The following is a 22,612-nucleotide window of genomic DNA, read 5'->3' on the forward strand; positions in this document are numbered from 1 at the left end:
ATGGCCGCTGAGCCTGCGCGTCCAGAGCCTGTGCTCTGCAACGGGAGAGGCCACAACAGTGAGAGGCCCGCGTACCGCAAAAAAAAAAAAATTATCTTCCTGATTTTGGTGAGGGCCCTGGGTCTTCAGTGAAATTTGCCGTGGTCCGAAGTGGGAATTCGTAAGATCAGCTCAGGGAAAACTGAGGTTAAAAACATCATAAAAAGCGGAGTGGATGAATGCTTTGTGTTCAGTACCACCCTGGCACGTAAGTTCTCCTCCTCCTACCTCTCCCCTTCCCCTCAGAAATTTTCCAAACTTTTGAGTAGATTATACATGCCCATGATTCAAAAAATACATTGTAGAGTAATTCCTTCTCCCGCCCCACTCCCCACTTACCTAGTTCCCCTCCCCAGAGGGAACACCTGTCATGAGTTTATTCTCTGTTCATGCATTTGCAAATACACAGGCACTGAGTTTGACTTTTCTTCCCACACAAATGGTAGCATACTGTATACACACCGTGTCCTGCACCTCACTTTTTCCCACTTGGAAATCATTCCACATCAGAACAGAGAGAGCAGCCTCATTTTTTGAACAAATGGATGATTTATTTAACCGCTTTCCTGCTGATGGGTGTTTGGGTTGTTTCCATTCTTTTTTTATATATATAAATTTATATATTTTATTTATTTTTGAGTGCATTGGGTCTTCGTTCCTGTGTGTGCACTTTCTCTAGTTGCAGCAAGCGAGGGCTACTCTGTTGCGGTGCACGGCCTTCTCATTGCAGTGGCTGTTCTTTTTTCAGAGCATGGGCTCTAGGCGTGCGGGCTCAGTAGTTGTGGCTCGTGGGCTGTAGAGCACAGGTGCACACGGGCTTAGTAGCTCTGCAGCATGTGGGATCTTCTTGGACCAGGGCTTGAACCTGTGTCCCCTGCATTGGCAGGTGTATTCTTAACCACTGCGCCACCAGGGAAGTCCCTCCATTCTTATTTTCTTATGAACGATGCTACAACTGAGTTTTATATACCATTTTACATGTGGGGGAGTGTATTTATAAGGTAAACATGGATGTGGAATTGCTGGGTCAAAGAATATGTGCATTTATCAAAGAATATAGAAGGAATAAAGCAAAAAGCCCCTCTGCCCTGTCTCCCATTACTCAGTTCCCCCACTGCCCTCCTCCAACAGGTAACCCCTGCTGTTAGTTTCTTAGTTATCCTTCCAGAGAGTTTTTCCCCCACAGGTAAGCAATACGAATTTTAGTTTTTACTCTTTTTTTGTTGTTTACACAGATGATTATACACTATACACATTATTATTAATATATCTTGGAGATCTTTCCATGTCAGTACATAAAGGGACTGCATCGTTTTCTGTGGCTACAATATATTCTGATATGTGGATGGGTTATAACCAGCATTTACAATTTTGATAAATAGTGTGGGTATTAGTGTTCTCCAGAGAACAGAACCAGCAGTGTGTGTGTGTGAGTGTGAGAGAGAGAGACAGAGAGAGAGAGGACTGATTTATTTTAAAGGATTGGCTCACAGGATTGTGGAGGCTTGGTAAATCTAAAATCTGTAGAGTAGGCTGGCTGGCTGGAGTTTCAGATCCAGTCCAAAGGCAGTCTGCTGGCAGAATTCCTTGCTTGGAGGAGGTGGGGGAGTCCATTTTTGGTCTAATAAGACCTTCAACTGATTGGATGAGGCCCACCCACATTACAAAGGGGAACTGCTTTTCTCTGGTTTAAAGTCCACTGATTTAAATGTTAATCTCATCTCAAAAACACCTTTATAGAAACATCCAGAGTAATGTTTGATCAAACATCTGGGCACAGTGGCTCAGCCAAGTTAACGCACAAACCAAACCTTGACAGTGCCAAACCGACCTCTTCAGAGATTGTTCCAATTTATATAAGATTACTGCCCACACGTCCCAAAGAAGAGCAAATCAGTGCCTTTGGACAGAACTTCCAAATGTGTCCATGAGGTTTCATTTGCCTGACACCATGGGAATCTAATATAAAAAGAATTCACAGAATGTCAGAACAGGAAGCTACCTAAAGTGCAATCTAGTTAAATCCATTTGCATTACAGATGGGGAAACTGAGACTAGAGATCGAAACTGGCTGCTGGCCAGTGGTCTGTGCTGCCTTGTGAACCATGGGGTCTGCTTGGTTCCGAAACGGGATCCTGAAAGACCTGAGGGGGATCAGCCCAGCAAGCAGTCCAGGGTTGGTCCGTGTCAGATGCTCGGCGAGAGCTGTACCTGGCTCCCCTGGGCGGATTCTGACCAAGGAGCTCCTGGCCCTGCCCAGTTCAGGCTCTCCTGCCCAACTGGACCGGCGCAGTGGCTTTGTGATGGCCCCTCCCCAGTCTTCAATTTCCCAGCTTCTACAGCGTGGCCTGGCCCTACATGAGCATTCTCACGGGCGAGACTCGTCGGCCGACAGATCGAAAGGCTCACGGTTCTGCTGGGGGCCCGGGTAAAGTGTAGATGCCCTGCACACCAAGCCCCATGGTCTGGCCCTGCCTGTGTCTCCCAGGGCTCCATCTCCCGTGCTTCCTGGCGGTGTCCCGTGCCTCCTGGCGGCATCCCGTTGTACCGCAGCGTCTGGTCCACCATGAGGCCATTTGCCTCTTCTCCCCTCGGGCTGCAGTGCTTCCCCCATGCTTCAGGATGTAGCGGCCAGGACAGGTCTGAGGGCCTCCTCTGACAGCTCCAGGTCTCAGGTCTTCATATCTCTGCGGCAGGGGCCAGGAGAGCAGGCTGTGGAGTCAGACCTCTTGGGTTCTTTTCCTGGCCCCTCTGCTCACTGCCTCTGTGACCTCAGGCAAGTGCTTAACCTCTCAGAACCTTAGTTTCCTCGTTTTAAAGTGGGTATAGTTCTCACCTCACAAGGTTATTGGACAGATCACTTAGCACAATGTCTGCTCAACTAATGGTGAGCTCTTCATTATCAAATTATTGTAATTGTTTCCAGAATTCTCTTTCCCACTAGCATGTGAGCTTCTTGGTAAGAAGCTTTTCAGCTCAATAACCCCAACACACCTGGCATCAGTCAGCTGTACTCCTCCCCACCCCCAGCGGATAACAGGGTAATAGGCCCCGTTGTTACTTGAAATGAGGCTGAGTAGACCCTCCATGCAGGACTGTTAACAAACCTGCGTGGCTTCAGAAGAATAAATCTGGCGAAGTTGGTTTGACTGTTGGTCAATTGTAACATGGATTAGAGATAAGTCTTTACCGTGAGGGGGGCTGGGCTGGGCACCCGTCTTCCAAGAGCAGTTGAATGCCTTGCTCACAAACATTCTCGGAGCGCCTCCTACGGGCCGGAGCTCCGCTGGGCCCTGTGGGAGCAGGTGATAGCTGTGCACACAGATAGATGACCCTTTCTTTTCAGCGACCTTATTTCTGTGCAAGAGGAGGTTATATCCTCAGTTCCATTTGCTGCAGTTCAGATCCCATTATGAACTCCAGGAACTACTTCGGTCCCTTGGTTGTATTGGAATTTCGTCAGCATTGATCAGGGCCATGGACTGCGGGGCAGGGATTTTGACGCAATGCTGGCAGGTTTGAGCAGATTCTTTCTCACTGTTAGCACTTCATCTTTGTACTGATCCCCTCTTGTTCCTATTCTGCTTAGAAATCCGCTGTCCATTAGCCTAGTCTTTGGCTGCAGGTTATTCTTATTTTATATTTTATTTACTTTTGGAGCATGGTGTTCATTAAGATGGCAGTGGTCAGGCCAAGAGGAGATCAACCAGAAATACCTGTATTCTTTCCCTGGAGGACAAAGGCTGTCCTGGTTGGGTTGAGGGAGGCGTTCACTGTTCAGTTCTGACACTGTTGATTCTTTTTACTCTGGTGGTGGTAAAAACAAATAAGCAAACAAACAGGTCATGAAAGGAGAACCCCCAAATAGTACAAGTGGTCAGCTGCTCCCCAGTGGGACCAGCTGCCTCACATATGAGCATTTGCTAGAGTGTAGAAATGGCCGTTCCAAAAGGCCGCCTAACAACACATATTTTCCTGAGCACATTTGGTCTTTTCTAGATTTTTTTTTTTTTTTTTTTTTTACGTTTGCCGTGTTTCACAAAGGCATTTGAGAATCTCTGTGAAAAGTACTATAGGTAGTGCCTGATGGATGATACCTTATACCTGGACAGTACTATACGTTTTTTTTTCTTTTTTTGGCCATGCCACGTGGCTTGCGGGATCTTAGTTCCCCAACCAGGGATTGAACCCGCACCCTCTGAAGTGAAAGCCCTGGACTGCCAAGGAATTCCCTATATTTTGTTTTTTTGAGGGGACTCATTTTTCTTCATTTTAAAATTTTATTTAATTATTTATTTATTCATTGGCTGTGTTGGGTCTTTGTTGCTGTGCTCAGGCTTTTCTCTGGTTGCCATGAGCGGGCGCTACTCTTCGTTGCTGTGCTGGGGCTACTCTTCGTTGCTGTGCGCAGGCTTCTCATTGTGGTGGCTTCTCTTGTCGTGGAGCATGGGCTCTAGGCGTGGGGGCATCAGTAGTTGTGGCACACGGGCTCAGTAGTGTGGCTCGCGGGCTCTAGAGCACAGGCTCAGTAGTTGTGGCACACGGGCTTAGTTGCTCCACGGCATGTGGGATTTTCCCGGACCAGGGCTCGAGCCCATGTTCCCGTGTTGGCAGGCGGATTCTTAACCACCGTGCCACCACGGAAGCCGAAGAGTTAAATTTATTAAGGCATAGTTTACATACAGTAAAATTCACCCTTTATAAGTGTACAGTTCAATGAGTTTTGAAAAATGTATACAGTTGTGTAACCACCACTGTTATCAACATATAAAATATTTCCATCACCCCAGAAAATCCCCTCATGAGTCTTTATAGTCAGTCCCCTCCCCTCACTCCTAGTCCTGGAAACCACTGACCTGATCCCTTTCCCCACAGTTTACCTTCCTCAGAATGTTGTATAAATGAAATAATTCAGTATGTAGCCTTGTGTGGCTAGCTTCTTCCACTTAGCATAATGTATTTCAGATTCATCTATGTTATTGACATGTCAGTAGTTTTTTCCTTTTTATCAGTGGCTTGTGTTCCGTAGTATAGATACATCCCAGTTTATAAATCTGTTTACCAGTGACCAATGGAGTAGGTTGTTTCTTGCTTTGGTGATTATGCATAGAGAACAGCATTCATTCCTTCACACACACCATCTTGTTTGAAGCTCAGGACAACCTGAGAGTTGGGTATTGTTACACCAGTATCTGAGAAAAAGGACACATCAAGAGTTACACTGCATGAGGTCACATGGCAACAATTGGAATTTTGGTCTTCTAACTCCCAACTAGAAAGGATTTTTGTTTGGTTTTTACCAAGATACAATTCATATTCCATAAAGTTCCAATTAGAAAGGTTTTAACGGAACTTACCTAAATTAAGAAGTATTACAAAAATCAAACCCCCACTGAAACATCTCCATGAATGTTTTACTTCTCAGCCTGTGTTAAAACAGGAGGAATCTTAAAATATCATCTCTTGATCCAAATGAGGCTCTTTCAAACCATGGGTAACCCAATGATGAATACAATGTACTAGTCCAAAATAAACTGAAATTAATATAGCAAATAATTGAAAATAATCTAGTATCAGGCAATAAGAGATTCGTTATATACATTATGGTGTGTGCATGTAACAGCGGAGCATGTAGCCATTGAAATGGGTATTGAAGACAATGAAAGGATCATGGTCATGATGTGTTGCTTAAAAAAGCCAGGCTGTGGGCTTCCCTGGTGGCGCAGTGGTTGAGAGTCCGCCTGCCGATGCAGGGGACACGGGTTCGTGCCCCAGTCCGGGAAGATCCCACATGCCGCGGAGCGTCTGGGCCCGTGAGCCATGGCCGCTGAGCCTGCGCGTCCGGAGCCTGTGCTTCGCAACGGGAGAGGCCACAACAATGAGAGGCCCAAGTACCGCAAAAAAAAAAAAAAGTCAGGCTACAAAACAATAAGATCAAGGTGAACCTACTCTTGTAAAAAATGTCTACATAGAAATAAACTAGTAAGTAGATAAAATGGGTATAAACGTAAACATTAAGCAACTGTACTCCAATAAAAACTAATTCAAAAAAATTTTAAATTAAGGGAAAACGTTATCAGTGGTTATTTCCAGGTCATGGAGTTACAGCTTTGGAATTTTTTCTTTTGTTTATCTGTAGTTTCTAAGTTTTTCAATGTAAGCATCCATTAGCGTGCTCTGTTTATAGAGATAATACATGAAAGGTGCACAGTTAAAAAATTCCAAGAGAACTTCTCTACCTGCCCAGATTGCTAAGAACATCGATTATTTTTGGTAAAAATATATTTTTTTCAACCAAAACAACTAAACTTCCTCCACCCCAACTACCTGAATTATTTCTAGATGCTTGTCCCTAAAGAGGCCCTGGTGACTCCCTGGGGCTGATCTGGGCCCATAACCTGGGCCTTGTCTTCACTCCTCTGGCAGGTGGTCCCACTTCTCACCTGTGGCCCCTCCGGGGCCAGCTCCTCAACACTGCTTTTCATTTCTGCTGCACTAGGTCAGACCCTGAGCCCTGACAGGAGGTTCAGAAAAGCTTTAGTCAGATCACTACTTTCATAAAGAGAGGGAAGAAAGAGAGAGGGGGAGGGGGGTGGGCAGGGAGGGAGGAAGGAAATAGAGAAAAGCTTTAGTCCTTTCCCTCCCAGAGCTTACATTACCTCCTTTGATACTTCCTGCTAATGTGGTAGAATGAGTCTGAGCTTTGGAGTCAGATTTGGTTTCAAATCCGTCTCTTAACCATCTGTGTTCACGGGTGAGAATATTTTGACCTCTTGCTGTGCGCGAGCTCCTGGGCTAAGTAGTGTGTGGCCCTGAGGAGGGTCGCTTCCCTTCTCCTCTCCAGTTCATCTGTAAAATGGAGATAGTGTCGACCTCGCAGGGTAACTGTGAGGAGTGAATGAGGTGCTCTCTGTGGGGCACGGAGCCCAAGGCCTGCTTCACAGCCTGCACCGTCATCCCCTCACTAACTTAGTACTAAGCCCGGTATTCAGAGAAAAGGGGAAACGAAACACATTCATTGGCAGTAGGTAGCCGCCTCCACCCATGATATTCTCACCCCGGGACTCAATGAGTGGCTAGACTAGTTGTTCTCAAAGTGCAGTCCCAGGACCCACAGTATGAGCATCACCCGGAAACCCACTAGAAATTCAGTTTCTTGGGCCCTGCTCTAGACCTACTGGGTCAGGAACTCTGAGGGTGTGACCCGGTGCTCTACGTGGTAACCAGCCCTTGGAGGGTGACTGTGATGCACGCTTGCATTTGAGAGCCACTGGGCTACACCATCCCCTGCGTTTGAGAGACTGCTTACTACATCTTTAATAAACACAGGGTCTTGCCAGCCCGCTGGGCCCCTCCAAGATCCTGCCTCTGTTAACAGAGATGCCTCTGGATTGGGTTGTGGAGCCTTGAAAGCCAGCCCGAAGTTAGGGACATCCCCTAAAACATCCTGGCTTCCCTTCAGGAGCACTTTGTGATTCAGCCTTGAACTCAGTGAAGAGTTTCGTACGTACGTTTCCTTAGATTGGGAGGTTCCTCGATTTTTCATCCTGCTGAATGAAGCAGGGCAGGTTTGAGACTTCACGGGTACTTTGGTCTGGGTGGCAGAGGGAAGGGGAGACAGACTCTCCCCTTTGTACTCTGGGACTTGCAGTTCAATCAGCGGTTCTCTGAGCTGCCGGCTAAGTTCCAGCAGCCCCACCTTCAAATATTCCGCCCCTTTGTCCCTTTGGGGATGGACCCTTACACGTGTTAGACCTCTCCCGTGGGTTTTTGGTTTGGAAGTGCTGGTCCCTGTGACTGTGCACAGGGCCGGGTGGTGGGGGCGCCGTAAAGGGGGAGACCGGCCGCTCACCCTTGAGGAACTGAGACCAAGCAGCTCCAGCAACACGCAGGAAGTCGTAAACTGACGCGGACAGGCTGTGAGCTGCGGAGGAGCAGGAGGACGCCCCAGGTGCTGGGGGCTGGGCCGGCGTCAGGGAGTGGTCGCTTTGCCCTAACAGGCCCAAAGAGGGGGGTCTCAGGGCCGCGCCTCCCCGTCACATGGCCTGTGTGTTGAGCGAGATGAAGAAGCTGCCTCTGGCCTCTTTGGAGAGCCCCGTTTACCTACTGTTGACTAAATAAAGGCTTAGAGAGGCTTATGGAATAAGGCTGCTTTCACATCAAAGGGCTATTACAAAACAGCCTGTTGATGAGTTAAGTACAAATGAATCAGAAACAGATGGACTCAATTTCCTAGAAAATACCCCTGGGCTTCAACAAGAAGAGGGAAAGTGCGCAGCCAAAGGCATTGTGGGTTTTTGCTGATCCTAAAATACGCTCAGTGATTTTGCCTGAAACAGAGCTGAGATGTTGGGACCGTCGGGCTCCAAGTCCTTAGGAAGTCCGGCTGGCATCCTGCCAGCACATCGAGTGATCCCCAGCAGCCCCTCCCGACTCTCCTCAGTGGCCCAGGAGGAGACGCCATCGGCTTGGTCCTGCTCTGGGTTTGCAAGCCTGGGCAGAAGAGCCAGTGAGACCTTCCTCTTCCCTGACTATAAAATGCAGGAGTTAATGTAGATGATCTCTAAAGGCGTTTTCAGCACGGGTGTTCCGTGAGTAATAATAATGGTGATAATTGCCAACCTTCACTGAGTGATTCCTTATGCCAGGCACTGCTGCATTAAGGGCTTTATATACCTTGGCTTGTTTCATTGCTTTTAGCAGCCCTGAGTCAGCACTATAATTATCTCCATTGTACAGATAAGGAAACTGAGGCTCAGAGAGTTAAATAGCTTGCCCAAATGCCCACAGCTGGTATGTGGTAGAGTCTGGATTTTAACCAAGTGATGAGGCATCTTTTGGTGATTTCTAGCCTGTCAATTCCTAGGTTTCTATTCTTGTGGCAACTTTCTAGTTCCTGGGTTGGTACCGAATAGTCTCCTCTCTGCCCGAGGCTGTCCATTCTCTAAGAAGTCTTTAGAACCTAGCCAAGGTAAGCCAAAAACACAACTTGCCCTTGCTTACCCTCTGCTCCCCCAGCCTCTTACGTGCCTGTGTTAGAAGCTAGGGACGCACAGCGTTGTTCTCAGGGAGATGGGCAGCGACTCCAGGGCAGTGTGATAGATGCCCACTGGAGGAGGTGGGCAGTACATGCCCTAGGAGCCCGGATGGAGCCTTCGGCCCTGTGGACGAGGCCCCAGCAGGAGTGAAGCAGTCTGGTGAGTGGGGGTTGAAGGCACTGCTGTGGGCAACGGCGCTCCCCCTTTGCAGGGAGGTGGGAAGTCGCGTGGCGCTTGTGGAAGAACTGGATGTAGTTTAAGATGAAGGAGCCCCTGGGTGGGTGCTGGGAACGGGAACAGCAGGAGAGGAGGTAGGAAGATAGTCAGGGACCAGATCCTACCAGGTGAGCCTTAGGACTTGGTCCTAAAGGGAGTCATGGACAGGGGTTAGGCAGGAGAGGGACAGGAGCATCTGTGCCCTGCCTCCCAGCCTGGCCCCCCTCACAGCGGTCTCCCAGTTCGAGTGGGAGTGGAAGTTTTAAGGGCAGGGGTGTGTCCAGTGCAGCCCATAGCAAGCACTCAATCAGTGTTCACCTAACATCCACCACCCACAAGAAAAGCCAGGTCCCCTGACTTGAGTCAGCTAGAACAGTCTAGAAAGCAAGCATCTGGGCAGTGGTTCTTAACCCTGGCTGCAGGTGGGGAATGTTTGAAAACCCCTGGCCCTTGAGTCAGGATCTCTGCAGCAGAGGGGAGAGCTGCTCAAATCGTTGCAGTGTCTGGCCAGGGTTGGAATCACTGACAGCCTTCACTGTGCATCAGAATCTCCCTGGGCACTTGCCTTGCCCCAGCCTAGACCTGTGAACTCAGCGTGGGACAGAGTGGGCAAGGCATCTGTGTGTTCTCACGGGTTTCCTGGGTGATTCTAATGTACATGTAATGTTGAGAACCCTTGATCCTGTCACTTGGATATATTTGCCTTGGCTTCTACAGTAGGTCTGAGTCCTGGTGGGTCAGTACTGATTAGAGATTGATCAAAAGGGTGACCCAGGTGCAGCTGGAAACCCTTCTCGTGAAGCAGCAATTGTTTGATGACTCTCTGCCACTCTTGGGGGCATAGAGAATAGAAATAAGAGCAGTTTCAGAGTGTCTTACAGAACGCCATCCTACAGTACCCACAGTGTCCTGCTGTCAGGGCGCCTACCTGGCTGGGTGGGGCCGAGTGGCCCTTTACCTTGGCTCCCGACGCCTGGACACCACTCTCACACTCCAGGGCTCTTCTGAGCCTCTCTGTCGTGAACACTGAATAAGAATGATAAACGCGGAAGACGTATTCTGATAATTTAACTGCTCAACTTAGTGGTATGGTCAGAGGATAAAGGGACTCGAGTGACAGCCTGAGGGGTTCTGATTGCACACAACGAGAAATCATTCAGTTCTTCGTGTAACAAATATTTACCGAGGGTCTGTTTTGTACCAAGCATTGTGCAAGGACTTGAGGACATCATGGTGAGTAAAACCAACCTCTCAGGCTTACTCTCCCTGAGGAGACAGGCAGTAGACAGGTGAAGAAGTACACAACTAACTTGTAATATGGGTTAGGATGGGAACAATTTTCATGCAAGGATAGGAAAGAATGTTGGGGGTGGTGGTTCTCGTGGTCTCTCTGAGGTGACAAGGAACCTCATCTTGCAGGGTGATAGGGAGCCTGACATGTAATGAATGGAAGGGAGAAGGGGTGGCATGTGCAAAGGCCCTGAGGCATGCTTGGTGTGTTTGAGAAACAAGGAAGCCAGAGTGGTTGCAGAAGGAGAGCAAGGGGGAGTGTGATGAGGGCCGAGGGTAGCAGGGCCCAGGCACAAGGGTCTGTGATAAAGAATCCAGTTCTTCAGCAGGAGGGCCGCATCAGGGTTTGAGTGATGGAAAGTGAGAAGAACATGGAATATCATCTGCATTTTGAAAATGTGGGCTTTGAGTTTGAACTCCCATGTGACCTGGGGCAAGTCACCTCCCCCTGGGGCCCCCAGTTTTCCTTTGTGGGAGGATTGGCCACATGGTCCTTGTCTAGCTATGTCTAGTGAGGTATCCTGGGAGCCTCCAGCTGTCTGTACAGAAACTGAAGATAAAGAAGTGCCGACTACTGGCATGGCCGTGACACTGAAAACGCTTTGGAATCTGTGTCACTGTCATTTGTTCATAATTGAGTGAAGTTGTCGCTCTTCTAGACTCAGCTGTCATCCCCAGGGCAGGCGACCCGTAAATACTGATTTACCGAGGCTGAGCCGGCCTTATTTCAAGCTATCCCAGGAGAAATGTGTGAAGTGGCTGGGGGGTGGGGGCGGGAGGGTGGGCTGGAGGCACTGTGGTTGTGGAGCTGGTGGCTGACAGTGGCTGGGGTGAGGGCGGGCGCTGGGCAGGTGTCGTATTTTATGAATGATTTCCTGACAGGTAGAGAGTCTGACTCAGCTGGCAGCCTCCCGTGGGTTGGTGTGTGGGGCCTGCTTTTCCGGAGCCAAATGCTAATCTGCCGGGGGCAGCTGGCTCCAGGGAAGGAAGGGCCTCCAGCTCGGTGGGCTGGGGAGGGCAACTGTGCATCTTTGGCGGTTTTTCTCCCCCAGAGCTTTTCTTAGCTTGTCCGGGGTGGGTCGTGGGGAGGGAGCAGGCCTCACCCGGTCTCTCTCCTCCTCCTCTTCCTTTTCCTTCCCCCCATTTCCTCCCCTCCACACTCCTCCTCAGAGGCCTGCCGTCAGCAGCTTTCATCTACACTGCCCGCCTCACTGCCTGCAGCAGATGTGCGCCCACCCGTAGGAGGGGTGAAGGGGTGAAGGCTGCTTCCCAAGCACCCCTCCACCCAGCGGCCCCTGCAGTCAGGAGGCTCTTGGGGGGTGGGGCTGGGGGCCAAGCTCTCAGAAAACTCGGGGCAGCAGAAGTGAGGAGGGATTCTGCCCCGAGAATTCCCTCTCTCTACCATTCCCCGCCGCCGCCCCATCAGGGAAACCATCCCGAGAGAAGCCCTGTGCTTGTGGCCAGCGTTGGGGAGGATTTTCAAGCCTGTCTCAAAGGCTGGCAGAGAATGTGTGTTTCTGAGTTAGGGTGTATTTGCCATCACAGAGGGAGACAGGAAGGGAGTCCACCGAGTGTCTGACCACCTACAGGGCATCAGGAAGGCCTGTCAGGGGCCCAGGAGGAGCTTTCCATCCCAGGGACACCTTATTTCACTGAATTCCTACTACAGTGTTAAGAAGCATCTATTATTTCCCCCATTTTACAGATGAGGAAATAGGCTCAGAGAGGGAAATGTATTTGCCCAAAGTCACACAGCAATTAAGTGGGGGAGTGAGGCTTCAAACCAGTCTGCCCAGCCCCAAAGCCATTCCTTAGACTTACTTCCAGCCTCTTGGAGAGAAAGCCTGTGAAGAAAGTGAATTGGGAGGAAGGGTCCCTCTTATTGGTGAGAAGTTGGGGATACGGGAGTCAGGGACTTGAGTCTAACCTGCCTTGTAGTACTGGGTAAACTGTGCCCTGTCTGTGCTCCTCTGTTACGCCATCTGGACCAGGAGAGGTTTAAACTAGCTGCTTTTGAGATCCCTGCTCTGTGCCAGTTTCCCTCCTGAAGCCACCTTGCCAAGGCCCAGAGTTGTGAGAGGGGCTGGACGCTGGCTGGCCTGAGAGTCTTGGCCAGCTGTGGCCACCAGGGCACCTACCTCCCCGTGGGTCTTCAGCTTTCCCTGCGAGGCTCACTCAGTTCAGGGAAGGAGAGGCGCTGCTGGCCCCAACCCCAGCTTGGCCTGGAAGGGTTGGCGACTTTGGCCTGCCCAGGCCTCAAAGAACTGGACATAACCCACGTTCTGCCTCTGTCCTAAGGGTTCGGGGTGATGGGACACGCACGCACGCACGCACGCACGCACCCACCCACCCACCCACCCTGCTTCCTCCCTCTCAGGTGTTAATTAGATTGGGCCTCCTGTAATCATTAACACTTGGCAATTTGCAGGCTACTGACTGCAGGCAGTGGGGGCGGAGGGGAGCAGGCAGCCTCTGGAGGGCAGAGGAAATCTAGCTGCTGAGAAGCATCTGGGTCACCGTCTCCTCCTCCCAGGCTTGTCTGCAGGCCGAGTCAGGCTTGCCCCCTGGTCCTGGTCTTTGTGTCACACCCCAGGAAGAGGCCCCACCCTGCTAGCCCAGAGTGGGCAGAGTAGCAAGGGTGGCCGGTGATGCTGGAAATAAGATGGAACCAGTTGGCAGGTTTAAACACACTGGTGGCTGGATGCCCTGTCGCTGTTACCTTGGGGGAACCAACGTGCCAGCCTCCTCCTTCCAGACCTACCCTTACTGCCTGGGGGCCCGTGGGCAAGTCGCTCACCCCTCCTTGCCTCGGTTTCCTCATCTCTGAAATGGGGGCAGTGGCTATTCTGGGGCTGTGGGAGGAGTACATGGAGCCAAGTGTGTGTTCTTGGCGCCCATGGTGAGCCGGTTGGTGACAGCCATCGCTGCTGGGGTAGCTGTTGTTGTGGCAGGCGTGACACCTCGCCCAGTCCCCCTCTTGCTGCTCTGGAATGGAGACGACCACCTCCCTCGTCCCCCCCCACCCACCGACAGTGTCCTGACGGGTCTTCTGTCTGAGCACCTGAACTGTACGTGCTTCTTTCTACGTCTGTCTCCTAGATGGTGCAGTCCTAGAATTCTGGGGCTGTGCACTCCACAGCCGACGCCCATTCTTGTTGGTGGACTTTTTTTTTTTTTAAAGAGACAGGTGAATATATGATCCAATTTTTTTTTTAAATTTTATTTATTTATTTATTTTTGACTGTGTTGGGTCTTCGTTTCTGTGCAGAGGGCTTTCTCTAGTTGTGGCGAGCGGGGGCCACTCTTCATCGCCGTGCGCGGGCCTCTCACTGTCGCGGCATCCCTTGTTGAGGAGCACAGGCTCCAGACGCGCAGGCTCAGTAGTTGTGGCTCACGGGCCTAGTTGCTCCGCGGAGTGTGGGATCTTCCCAGACCAGGGCTTGAACCCGTGTGCCCTGCATCGGCAAGCGGATTCTCAACCACTGTGCCACCAGGGAAGCCCCTGGATGGACATTTTGACAGTCTCAGCAGGGGGAGGACAGGAGGCAGGGCTCGTCCAGCTGGGACTCCTCTGCACTGCCCCCGCTACCTGGGTTCTTCTTCCAGGTGGTGTGGCCACTTCATAAACCCTGTAGCACCAGGAGAAGCAGAATGTTGGCCTTGGGAAGGAGCCGAGCCGGGCTGGCCGGGGCTGCAGCTCATGCAGTTCCTCTTCCTTTCACACCTGCCACATCCTGAGCCGTGGTTTCTGTTCCTTTGTGAGAGCTGATAAACCTGTGAGCCACTCCCATCGCACCTCCCCCAGCCTAGCTTTGTAGAAGGCCCCAAACCTCGGAGGTGCCTGGTATGTGGTTGCTGGATACCTGCTCATGGGGTGGGGTTTTCTTCCCCAGGCACCAACAGGGTAGAGAGGAGAGCCGGTTAAGTAACAGCCCCCACATCACCGAAGACATCCTGAAATGCAGCTCTGCCGGCTTCCGCCCTTGAGGTGTGAAGTACTGGGCTTACAGGGACACAGATCAGAGGTGAAATCGGGGTGAGGAGCTGGGTTCAGAACTCTTCGGGGGCGCACAATGCTCTCAGCGCCTCCAAGCCCCCGCACCTTGGTGACAGCTCTAATCAGCAGGTAGCAGTGAGGGCCAGGACAGACCGTGGGTACAGATGCAGCTGCTGCATGGCTGACTCTGCCTGTTGGGCTGCACTTGGGAGCCTTCTGTGTGGCCTAGGGCGGTGTCAGGACAGCCTGTATACTCTCTGAGCCCCTGCTGTTCTGCAGGCATCCTGGAGATGCCAAGATCCGATCCAACCAACGCTCCTGGGCATCTGCTACACAGCAGGCACTGGTCCTCTGAGGTGGCTGGTGCAGCCCTGTCCTGGGAAACCCCAGGGTGGACACAGGACCCGACGCAGGTGATTCAGAACGGTTTGAAGAGAGGGTTGGGTACCTTGAGTGGGGACAGCCAACTAGCCACAGGGCCGTGCGTGCGTCACCTGGTCCTGTGCCTCAGTTTCCCCATCTGTCAGGCCGTCCTGCACGATCCAGCCCCTGCTTCTCCTGTTGTGTCATATCTTGACAGCCTCTCCGTCGCCCCCTCTGCTGCTCTGGCCTCCTGAGGCCTCTGGGGGGCCAACTCCTCCTGTTAGGCGAGTCTCAGCTCAAGTTGTCATCTCCTCCCAGGGGCCTTCCCTGACCACCCAGCCTCTGCCTCCTCCCACCCCACTGTTCTTACAACACTTGCGTCAGGTGCAACAGTATGTTTATGTGCTGCCCCTTGTCTTGTCTTTCTCTCCCTAGCCCAGAACTTGGCACCAGATAAATATTTGTTGAATGAATGTGCTCGATCCCGTGGGGCCTCCTGGAAGGTGGCAAAGGCTGGAAGGATTTTAAATGAAGCAGGAACAACAGGACCACAATTGTGTTGTTAAAGAGCCTTCCTGTCACCCCGTGAGGGGTGAGGAGAGAGGGAGCTGGGAGACCAGACTAGAGGCTGTCACTGCCTCTTTTCTCTTTGCCCCCTCCTCCGCCAGGCTTCACCTCTTCCAAAATAGATCTTTTTCAGCTCAGAGCGCAGCTCCTCATGAACTGTCATTGTAAGCAGCCTGGAGGCCAGGAAAAAGATTCTTAATTCTTAATTCCTCCTTGAAAGACGAGCTTAATGAAAAACTACTGCACTGAGGGTAGAGAAACTGAGCTGAGAGGGGCCCGGGGAGCCTCTAGACGGGGAAAGAAGGCCCAGAGAGAGGCCCTCCCAGTGCCAGAAACGGGCCAGGAGCGGCCCTGTGCCCCCAGGGTGGGTGCCTGACGCACAGTGTGACTGAGAAGTGAGGGACGGGAAGGGGGGGACGGGGCTGCAGGAGGCACACCGAGCCTTCGGGGGAGGGGCAGGAGGAAGGCCCCTTGGGCACCTGGAAACTCAGGCGGAGTAGCTCGTGGGTGGTTGGGTCCTGTGAGGAGGCGTCCCCGCCTCCTGTTGCTGGGTGGGCAGGACTGGTCCCCAGGGCAAGCGGTGGGCCCCTCCGTTAGCTCACCTGAGACAAGCCCCTGCTCTCCCCCTCCGAGCCCAGCACCCCGGCTGGCCACGCAGTGCGGGCGGTCCCTAGCAGAGGATGTGGGGTGGGAAGGAGCCTGGGGGTTCATGACTTTATCTTAGCCCCTCGGGTAAGGGGAGGAATCCTTGCCTGGACTCCTTGGGGTGTGTGTGCGGAGTGTGGGGAAACATGGCCCACCAGGAGGGCCCCAAACCTGCAGCAGACAAAGACCAGGAGGATAAATGGCAGGCTCCCAGCAGACGGAAGCGGAAGGAGGGATTGGGTCCAGGGACATGGCATCACGAACATGCAGAGAGAGAGAGGAGGCAGCAGGAGAGGTTAGAGGGCTGAGCCCAAGGCCAGGGCTTAGCTCACTGGCTTTATTTGGGTTACCCTGGGCCCCAGGTTCTCTCCTCCGGGCCATCGTATATTTTGCGGCCTGGGCAGTGCCAAGCTTGGTTTCCCCACCTGTTCACAGGAATAACAAGATCCGTAGCACCCGTTTGTCATGAAGCTCATGAAAGACATTGCACAAGTCAAGTTCTGAATTCTAACAAACTGAATTCCGACCGGGGAGCTTTGAGAGATGAAGATCTGGACAGAAATAAGCCCAGCAGAACAATATTAGCACGTAAGAGTTAAAATTGCCTGTTTTTTTTTTTTTTTTTTTTTTTTTGGTAAGGGGAGTCTTTTATGAGGAAGGGCAGAGAGGACACAAAACACGTAGATATTGTGTGTAACAAAAGCTCCCAGGGTGCGATGAAGTAAGACTGGCATGTCCTTTGAGAAGAACTGGGTTTTGTCATTTTTGTCCTTTAAGTCCAGGGGCTCTGGGCTAACCTGATCGAGCCCCTGACCCAAAGGCGCCTCCTGGTGGTCAGTTCTAAAAATACTGAAAATTCTCCCACTTGCTTTTTTCTCCCTTATTAAAACAATGTGTTGTACTTTTCTTTAGGACAAGTTCCTAGAAGCACAAGGGCTGGGTTGGTGGATGCTACTAGCATTTTGCGTGTAGGCAGGTGACATCTAAGTCTCTTTCCAAAATAGTTTGCACCAATTTGCACTCCCTTTTTGGTTCAGATAAACATGAACATCAAGATGAGACGGGATGGGGGGGGGTCACATCACCCACAGCATTCTGTCCATAAAATGAAAGGGCTGGATTTTTTTTAAAAAAGAAACAAAGGGACTTCCCTGGGGGTCCAGTGGTTAAGACTTTGCCCTTCCACTGCTGGGTGCCTGGGTTCAGTTGGGGAACTGAGATCACGCGTGCTGCACGGTGTGGCCAATAAATAAATAAATAAAAATTAAAAAAAGAACCAAAGTAAGGAAACCAATCTTCTCTGAACAGCGTGATCCCTGCTTTGTGCTCAGAGGTGGGTGAGCTGAGCCAGCAAAAGCTGGGAGAGGCTTGCCAGGCTGGGGACCTGCCCAAGGTCACACAGCCAGTGAGTCTTCCCGAGCATGTCTGATCTCCAAACCCTTGGCTGCCCCACAGCCTCACCCTCCTCCCCAGCTTCTTCATTCATTCCACTGACAAACAGTTCTTGCGTGGTTACCGGGGTCAGGCTCTCCGCACTATGTAGGGGACGCCACGGGAGCAAAAGCAGATGTGTCCCTGCGCACTTGAAGAATCTCACAAATAAACGCCTACTTGCAAACAGAGCCGAGTGGCCGGGGCAGGAGGCACGGATGAGCAGGGTGAGGGGAGCCTACAGCTGGCCAGCCTGTCTTTATTCTGAGGGCACCGAGTGACCGTGAGGGGTTTTAAGCAGGGGAGGGAGTGACTGGGTGAAAATCAAGCAGAAGGACCAGTGTGTGCTTCTGAAGCTGCCATCTGACCGTCACATGTCCCTCGGCGCCCCACCTGGGCCTCTGGGCCTGGGGGACCGCGGTGGCTGCCACGTGGGGAGCGTATGGCCGTTGAGTCCACCTCCGGCAGCCAGGTCTGAAGAGCCGGCCACTTCCGCCCTCTGCTCTCCCTGTGGTTGGCTGCTGGGGCTGAGACACCTCGGGCCCGCGCAGAGGGGAGCGGATGGAGGGAGCGGGGCTGGCCCAGGAGGGGCCGGGCCTCCCAACTCCCAGCTTGTCTGTGGTTCTGAGGTCCCGGCTCAGCCTCTTCCTGCCATTCGTCCCAGCCCTGGGCCTTATCGGGAATGAATCTTTCCAGGGCTTCTCCCCACCTCCACCCCTATCCCCCGCTGCCTCTCCCCACCCTCCCCCAGGCTGTGAGGGGGGACAGAGGTACCCAGTCCTCGAGACAGAGGGGTCTTGGGGCTGGGCGGGCTTCTCTTAGGGGCAATCCTTCCATATGGTTTCCATTCTTCCCTTCCTAAGCCCTTCAGGTCTCCTGGGCCTGATGCCCACGTTGCCTCCCCAGGTCCAGTCAGAATCCACTTTCCACCCAACAGTGTGTGCCAGGCCCCTACCCGGTGCCAGTACCAGTTAGACGGGGGTGGGGACAGAGGGGTAGGACGCATCCTGCCCTCCGCAGCTCACAGCCCGGTGGGAGGATGCAGAGCCAGCCCCAAATAAGTGAGAGAAGCATTCTTCTAGAACTGTGTATGCAAAGTGCTGTGGGCTTGAAGGAAGAAGGAGGGGGCGGCGCGGGGCACTGGCCAGAGGAGGAAGCGTCCGTGGCTTCCTCCCCTGGACTTCCAGACGCAAGGTCTAGTGTGATGAGAAATGGGCAGGGGCAGGGGGCAGGGGCAAGCAGAAAGCAAGACACACACACACACACACACACACACACACACACACACACACACACACACACACACACACACACACACACACACACACACACACACGTGGTCTGTTTCCCCCACAAAACTAAAGCTATTTAATTTGAAGGACTATTCTTTATTCTGAGATGATAGCTTTCCTGTTTTTTGATGTTCTGATGTCCTTTCCAGAAGGTACTTTGTTTGTTTTTTTATTGTGGTTAAAGAGGACATAACATGAGTTCCACTCCCATAACAAAATGTTAAGTGTATGACACAGTATTGTGAGCTAGATGCCCAGCGCTGTACAGCAGATCCCTAGAACTTATTCCTCTTGCATAACTGAAACTCTACCCCCATTGAATAGCAACTCCCCATCTCCTCCTCCCCCCAGCCCTTGGCAACCACCCTTCTACTTTCTGTTTCTATGAATTTAACTGTTCTAGATACCTCATATAAGTGGAATCATGCAGGATTTGTCCTTCTGTGACTGGCCAATTTCACTTAGCATGTCCTCATGTTTTCATCTGTGTTGTAGCATAAGACAAGGTATTCTTCTTTTTCATGGCTGAATAACAAACATTTCATTGTATGTGTATACAGCATCTTCTTTACTTTCATCTGTCCGTCAGTGGACATTTAGGTTGTTTCCAATTCCATTGCAGTGCTGCAGTCAACCTGGGAATGCAAATATATTTTTGAGATCCTGATTTCAGTTCTTTTGGGTATATACCCAGAAGTGGGATTGCTAGATCATATGGTATTCAGTTTATTTTGAGGAGCCTCCATACTGTTTTCCCTAACAGCTGCACCGTTTTACATTCCCACCAACATGCACAAGGTTTCTCTTTTATATCCTCCAACACTTGTTAATTCTTGTCTTTTTGATATTAGCCATTCTAACATGTGTGAGGTGATATCATATTGTAGTTTTTTTGTTTGTTTGTTTGTTTTTTGCGGTATGCGGGCCTCTCACTGTTGTGGCCTCTCCCGTTGCGGAGCACAGGCTCCGGACGCGCAGGCTCAGCGGCCATGGCTCACGGGCCCAGCCGCTCCGCGGCATGTGGGATCTTCCCAGACCGGGGCACGAACCCGTGTCCCCTGCATCGGCAGGTGGACTCTCAACCACTGCGCCACCAGGGAAGCCCCATATTGTAGTTCTGATTTGCATTTAGCTGATGATTAAGGATGTTGAGCACCTTTTCACTTGCTTGTTGGCCGTCTCTGTGTCTTCTTTGGAGAACAGCCTGTTCAGATCCCTTGCCCATTTTTTAATTTGGTTATTTGGGTTTTTGCTATTGAGTTGTAGGAGTTCCTTATATATTAACTTTTTATCATATATATAGTTTGCAAATTTATGGTTTGCAAATGTTTTTTCCCATTCTGTAGGTTGCCTTTTTGTTGATTGTTTCTTTTGCTGTGCAGAAGCTTTTTAGTTTGATATAGACCCACTTGTCTATTTTTGCTTTTGTTACCCGTGCTTTTGGTGTCATATCCAAGAAATCATTGCCAAGACCATTGTTATGAAACTTTTCCCCTATGTTTTCTTCTAGGAGTCTTATAGTTTCAGGTCTTACATTTCAGTCTTCAATCCATTTTGAGTTGACTTTTGTGTGGGGTGGAAGATAAGGGTCCAGTTTCATTCTTTTGCACATGGATATCCACTTTTCCCAGCGCCATTTGTTGTTTGGAAAAATAACAAATTTTCCAAAGGGCCTTGTTTGGAAAAATAACAAATTTTCAGTCCTTTGCAAGTTCCCTAAAGTTTCTTTAGAAATGTTGCTGGTTTATGAATTCCTGTGAACCAGACTCTCATAATTTTATTATAGTGACAGATTGTTTTTTAAAAACTAGGATTTGTGGGCCAGTATACACATGGCTCTTATGAAAAGGGTGGGTCAGTCAGGAATGTTCCAGAAAATCTGAGCCATAGGGCCCATGTCCTTGGAGGCCACATCCCAGTCTGACTGGTAGTTCATTCCTTCTCCCCAGTCAGGCCGTGAGCGCTTTGGAGTTCGGAGCTCCACAGAGGAGGTGCGTGTTAACGTCTGTCCACTGCCTCGCAGCCAGGAGTGCTGAGATCAGAGAGGTGAAGCCCTTTGCCCACATCACAGAGCAGCTCAGGCAGAGGCAACCCAGCCTGGCGTCTCCCAGTTCTCGGGCCAGCGCTGTTTTGACTGCCCTGTTATCGGCATGTGTCTCTCTGCCTGCACTGTAGTCCCTTTCTCACCCTGTAGTCCAGAGTGGCTAACAAAGAGCTTTTTCCTTCCGAACTGGAAAGCCTTGATTTTGTAGAGATGGGGCTTGTACCAGCGTGGCACCTGGCACATGGGGAGAACATGGTAACTGTCTAAACGAAGGGATGGCCAGCATTTCCAATTGGGAGGCGGCTCCGTGTAAGAGCCAGAAATTAGAAAATTTAGATACTGTTTCCTGCTCTGCCGCAGGTTTACTGTTTGACACTGGGCAGGTCCCTTCCTGTCCCTCGGCCTTAGTTATCTCATCTGTTAACAAAAACAGCAACAATTATGATAGATAACATGCAATGAGTGCCTCGTATGTGTCAGGCACTGTGCTAACCACTTCCATAGGTATACACCTACTTACTCTTCCCAGTCACCCCAGAGATAGAGATTATTAATGCCTCTGGAATACAGATGAGGAAACGCTAGCCCAGGAGTGTTAAGTATCTTGTCCAAGGTCACGCAGTTTGTTAGAGGGACAGCAGGGATTGAAACGCAGGCAGGCTGGCCCCAGAGATCATCTCATCACTAGGTGATACTGAGCATCTAGAAAATTTATCTTTTCTTGCTCAGAAATGCAGTGATTCTTTGAGACACAGAAAGTGGCAGCCTTTTCAATTCTGGGCCTTTGGCAAACTGTTTCTGGTTGAGCGCCTGTAGGCTTTGTTAAATAGCAACCACGCAGATCTCTTCCTGGGAGGAAGGCAACTGTTAGGACAGGGTTACTTTGGAGGAATTCTGGCAGAGAGGAAGAAAAAAAGCAGATGGGAAGTCCTGTCTCCCTGTCTCTCTGCCTCTCCACGGTCTCTTCAGTGTCCCCTGCAGCTCCATCATGGCTGCCCTCAATGAGGCCCAGGCCGCCTTCAGCCCTGACCTGGGTGTCTGTCTGGCAACTGACCTCACTCACTTGCTCCAAAGCATTCCAAGTGGTGGCCAGAGTCAGCCTGTAAAGACAGCAGTGAATCACATCACGCCCCTACTTAAAGCCCTCTCACAGCTTCCGGAAACTCCTGGAATAAATCCAAGGTGATCCCTGCCCACCCCTCTGACCTTATCTCACCCCTCCTCCCCTTTGCTCACCCTCCCGTAGTCCTGTGCTGTCCTAACCAGTGGCCACTAGCCATACGGGGCTGCTGAGCCCTTGGAATACGGCCAGTCTGAATTGAGATGTGCGCATCCATGTAAAATACACACCTGATCTCGAAGCTGTAGTACAAAAAAGATGTGAAATGTCTCATTAATAATTTCTATATTGGGAATTCCCTGGCGGTCCAGTGATTAGGACTCAGCATTTCCACTGCAGGGGGGCTGGGTTCCATCCCTGGTCAGGGAACTTAGATCCCCCACAAGCCACATGGCGTGGCCAATAATAATAATAATTTCTACATTGATTCTACATTGAAATATTAATATTTGAGATATATTGGGTTAAATAAAATATTAAAATGAAGTTCACCTATTTCTTTTTACTTTTTTTTTACAACAATACCAATATTTATTCTGAAAAGTAATTGTATGTTCCACGTAGCAGATG

Source organism: Lagenorhynchus albirostris, chromosome 15 (genome assembly GCF_949774975.1).
Source record: "Lagenorhynchus albirostris chromosome 15, mLagAlb1.1, whole genome shotgun sequence".
Taxonomy (NCBI): domain Eukaryota; kingdom Metazoa; phylum Chordata; class Mammalia; order Artiodactyla; family Delphinidae; genus Lagenorhynchus; species Lagenorhynchus albirostris.